A 4,866-nucleotide genomic window follows, 5' to 3' on the forward strand; every position below is an offset into this window, starting at 1 on the left:
CTCTCTGACTCTGTCTCTGTAAAAAAAAAACCAAAAACTCATCTGGACTTGGTATCTCTACGTAAACCCACTGAAGTGAGGTATGGTACTTTTCAGAATCTGGGGTATGCTACTTTACAACAATAGGAATCAAATATCTAAAATTCTGTTTGATTCAGTAAGTGTAATTAAGGACACACATACTGTAAAGCCAGGAGCCACCATTGTGGCCATTCACATGCAGGTTCGCATTAGATTCGGACAGAAGGTAATGAAACAACGGAGCTAAGAAGTGGTGGGCCATTTAATCCTAGCTTGCACCTGGCAGGCAAGTAAAAACACACACTGGGCTCCAAAACCCACTCACTCAGTGCTCACAAAGCTACTGACTTATCCGAGTTTCCTAGAATCAAAGGTTTCTAGCTCACCAGACTTATTCACCTCTGTTCCCCATCTCCTTCCTTCTCCCTGCACAGACTCTGCACAAACTGGCTTCTCTCTCAACACTCCGCCATCTTGGCTGCCTCTCCTGGCCTCCTCCATGTGGCCTTTCTCTGCTCTCTGCTGTCTCCTCTAATGCTAATCTCAGGAACTGAGAGAGCAAGCTCCCGATCTGCCCCATTTTATAGTGCAGAAATCAAAACCTTTAATCCAATATACAAACAAGGAAGTCTCTAATACAAAGTCACTTATCTGAGGCATGATGGGATTGCACTACCCCACATCAAAAAGGGTGGGAAAGGCTTAGTCCTAAAACCAAGCCCCAGGCTACAAGGATCCTGCTTGCCCACAGCCCGCTCCCAACACACATTAATATCACCTGGGCGACAGGCTTCCATGTGGGCAGCGCCATCTTTAACAAAGTGAGCATAATATATTTTATCTGCCCAACACATACCTTTCCTTAGCACAAGGTTTCTTTCCCAATTCCTGTTTCCAAATTTCATGAGTCTGAATTGTTACTTATTCGTGTCAATGATTCATTGTTGGAGAGTGGCTTCATGGTCTCCAGGCCAAATTCCTCCGTATGGTATTCCTACAGGGGCACTGAGCATCTCTCTTCCCCCACTCTGCCATGTGCAATTCCATAAACCAGTGAAGGCTCTGAGATGTCACCAGCACCTCACACATTGCAGAGTTCAACAGAAATTTGTTTAAATAAGTATGAATGAAAGTCATATCCTATCTTAAAGGCTAATTTTGAATATGTGAAAATTCCTCCATGCATGTCAAGACATGAGTTTTATTTTCTTAATCTTAAAGGGGACATAACAATGTTAAATATATAATGCATGTTGTCAAGTGTAAAGCCAGTAGCCATGGCCACCATCACAGCTGCCTGGCCCGTGAAGGTTTGCATTGGATTCAAACAGATGGTAATGAAACAACGGAGCCAAGAACTGGTGGGCCATTAGCTTTAATCCTAGCTTGCACCTGGCAGGCAAGAAATACACACAGTGGGAAAACACTTCCCTTTCTATTCTGGGCTCCCAAAACCACTGATTTATCCAAGTTTCCTAGAATCAAAGGTTTGTACCTCACCAGCCTTATTCACCTCTGTTCCCCATCTCCTTCTCTCTACCCAAACTCTGCACAAACTGGCTTCTTCAGCACTCCACCATCTTGGCTGCTTCTCCTCTCCTCCACGTGGCCTTTCTCTGCTCTCCTCCAGCATGGGCTCCTCTGCCCCATTTTATAGTGTAGAAATCAAAACCTTTAATCCAATATACAGATAAGGAAGTCTCTGATACAAAAAGTCACTTATCTGAGGCATAATGGGATTCCTCATAAGAGCGCACCACTCCATATCATGCAACAGTCAAGGGTGTGGGGAAAAGCTTAGTCTTAAAACTAAGCCTTAGGCTATAATAACTTTGCCGGTTTACAGCCTGTCTCCCACACCCAATGCAAACTATAAGCAAGCAAACATTTATATCACATTTACAAACTTATTTTACCAACATCAAGGAACTTTATTGATATTATGGTGGAATGAAACAGACAGGCCTGGCTCCAATCAGATCCCTGCCACTTACTGTTTGGAGAGGCAATTGACCAAAGGCCCTTTCCTATCATTGCACATTTTGCAATGAGCAACTTTGAGGGATGAGGGAATATCTTCCAATGGGACAAAGAGCAGGCTTGCTTATTGCTTGCTGTATAATAGTGGGTTCCCCAAGCTTAGCATTTCTCTACTGTAATGCAACCCATTGTATGTGCAAGCATACACCTGGGCCCATCTGCTTGGTTTCTGTGAGAACTGAGTTCAGGGAACAACACAAACATGTTGACACTCTGGCTACTGCTTTTGTCTAAGTCTTTTATCTCTGACCCAGTAGTTGTGTGTATTCTGTCAGCATCCATGAAATGTGACAAGCTGACATGTTAGCCTGCAAGAAGGGTAAAATAAAATCTGATTCTTCACAGTTCTTGACACTTACTAGTTTCTGCCTATGCCATATATTGAAACTGTTTTGGCGACAGTTTCTGTTTTTTATAAATTGGACAAAATAGTTCCTGCTCACATTGTGGGGTTAAATTAAGTAAGAATGCCTCGATACCTAGAGGGCACAAGGATCTTCTTGGGAGCTCCCTTTCCCTCTTTAGAACACTGGGGCTGATTTGATGCCTGATGGTGCTAACTGGGAGGAAAGGCGTGGACCACAGAGTAGGCTGTGGCTGATCCTGGTTCGGTGCAGAAGTGGGCAGTGGACCAGGCTGCAGAAAGCGCAGAACTGCAGCTCCGCATTTCTACGCAGGCGGGGCTCCGAAACCGGTAAACCGATTGGAGCGGGAGGCCAGGGGTTTTCGTCCTGCAGCAGTGGTTGCGTAACAACCACGCTGTTTTCATTTAGCTTGTCTATTTCAAGTGGCTCCAGGGTAGTACTGATGGGGATTCCTAGGGCAATGAAGAGCCACCCCCACCCCTTGGAAATCACGCACCTGATTCGTGGCGACCCCGCCATTAGGAGCAGGCCGCCCGCCACCCCCGGGGAACCCCGCGGTCGCCCGCACACGCACGCTCCCGGCGCCCCCACGCGCGCAGTCACCCTCACGGCTGCCGCGTGCTCCGGCAACGCGGGCCCCGGATGGCTGCGGGGCGCCCGGCCGAACCCCCGACGGATGCTGCAGCGCGGGGCGCGTCGCCCCCCTCAGGCTACCAGAGCCCGGATGCCTCAGAAATTCGGCTCTGGGTCTGTGGGGAGCGAAATGCAACCCAAACCCCGTTTTATCGAGCGCCGCGCAAATAAACACAAGCACGCACACAGACGTCGCCGCGGCCCGCGGTCGCCGCGGCGGGGCTTGGTCGCGGGCGGCCAGGTAAGAGCCTGGGACCCGCGCGGAGCCGCCGCTCGGGATCGGCCGCTAAAAGGTGCGACGTAAGTGCCCGGCGTTACCGGCCCGGCGCAACGGCCGACCCGGGGCCTGCACAGCGCCGGGGCGAGAGACCCGGTAGGCGGGGCGCTCGGGCAGGAAGGGAGCCGGGGAGGAAGACGCGGGCGTGATTTGTCCTGCGCGGCCGGAGACCAGGCTGCTGCCCTCGGACCGACCTGCGGGACCCAGCGGGCTCGCGGCCGCTCTTAGCTCGCGGGGCGCGCCGGCCTCGTAGAGTGGCGGCCGCCGGGGGAGGTCTAATGCCTGAGGCCCGCGTCTGGTGGCGGCTGCCCGGACTGGCAGTGGCCTGGCCTCGGCGATACAGGCGAGCAGCTTATGGGTGTTGGAAAAGGCGCGGAGCCGTTGCCTCTGGCCTAATATAGCAGATGCGCGGAGGCTCCAACAGGTGGCTCCGTGGCGCAATGGATAGCGCATTGGACTTCTAGAGGCTGAAGGCATTCAAAGGTTCCGGGTTCGAGTCCCGGCGGAGTCGTAGTGTTTTCCCCTCGCAATATTTTCCATCCTGTCATTTCTCTCCTTTTCCTGAACCATTGACTTCGCTTCCCGTTGACTGATCTGTCTTTCCCCTCTGCACCTGGTTCCTGCGGCCCTTTTACCTCCAGTCCGCCGCGCGGGTGCCGCAGCGCCCCGCGGCCCCGGTGGTGTATCAGGGCCTGGGCACAGCCGGCTCGGAGTCTGCTCCGGGAACTGGGAAGAGTGGCCCTGGGCGGCGGAACGAAGCCTCGCGGGCGCGGGGGAGGCCTGGGTCTCGCGTGTTCCGGGGGAACTGCCCCCACCTCCCACGCGTCATACGGTCTTGCCCGGAGCGCGACTGTGGCCGCTGGGGAGGGGACGGGAGAACGCGTCGGCTCCCTGGGCTGCGCCGCGCCCGCTGACCGCGCCTCCCGCTCGGAGCGCTGCAGAATTGTCACCAGAATCTCCCGGGGGACCCAGTCAGAAATGCAGATTTCTGAGCGTCACTCCAGGACTGTAATTTAGTCAATCAGAGGCGGGGTCTGGAATCTGAATTTCTGATAAAAATGCCACCACCCCATGATTCCCGTTTAGAGGTCCGAGGTCCACTCCGCCTGTCAGCTCCTTCAGGCAGCTATTGCCAACCATCTTGTACTTCTTCTGACAGCTCATACATAGCTTTGCACAAGATTAGGATTCCACCTCACTACATGGGAATAAATTAATTAGTGAGTGGAATTTTAAAAATTCATTGCAACAAACTTAACTTGTGCAAAAAATATGTAAAAAATAAAAAATTTTCAGAAAAGGTACAGGGAAAAGTAAACATCCTTGTCCTGTATTCCAGTGGTCCCCAACCTTTTTTGGACCACGGACTGGTTTAATGTCAGAAAATATTTTCACGGACTGGCCTTTAGGGTGGGACAGATAAATGCACAAAATAAAATTATGCGACCGGCATAAAAACTGTGGTATTTTTAAATATAATTGTCGAATTTACGAGACAAGTGTCAAGAGTGAGTCTTAGAAAGATGTAAC

General features: G+C 51.4%; 1 non-coding gene across 1 annotated transcript; it reads left to right on the forward strand.

The window, feature by feature from the left end:
- The first annotated feature begins 3,762 nt into the window (after positions 1-3,762).
- On the forward strand, positions 3,763-3,847 carry TRNAR-UCU (transfer RNA arginine (anticodon UCU)). The gene is given in 2 exon segments: positions 3,763-3,799; positions 3,812-3,847. It is a non-coding gene; the product is annotated as a tRNA-Arg (tRNA).
- Positions 3,848-4,866: the final 1,019 nt, after the last annotated feature.

The sequence above is a fragment of the Saccopteryx bilineata genome, chromosome 3 (assembly GCF_036850765.1).
Source record: "Saccopteryx bilineata isolate mSacBil1 chromosome 3, mSacBil1_pri_phased_curated, whole genome shotgun sequence".
NCBI lineage: Eukaryota > Metazoa > Chordata > Mammalia > Chiroptera > Emballonuridae > Saccopteryx > Saccopteryx bilineata.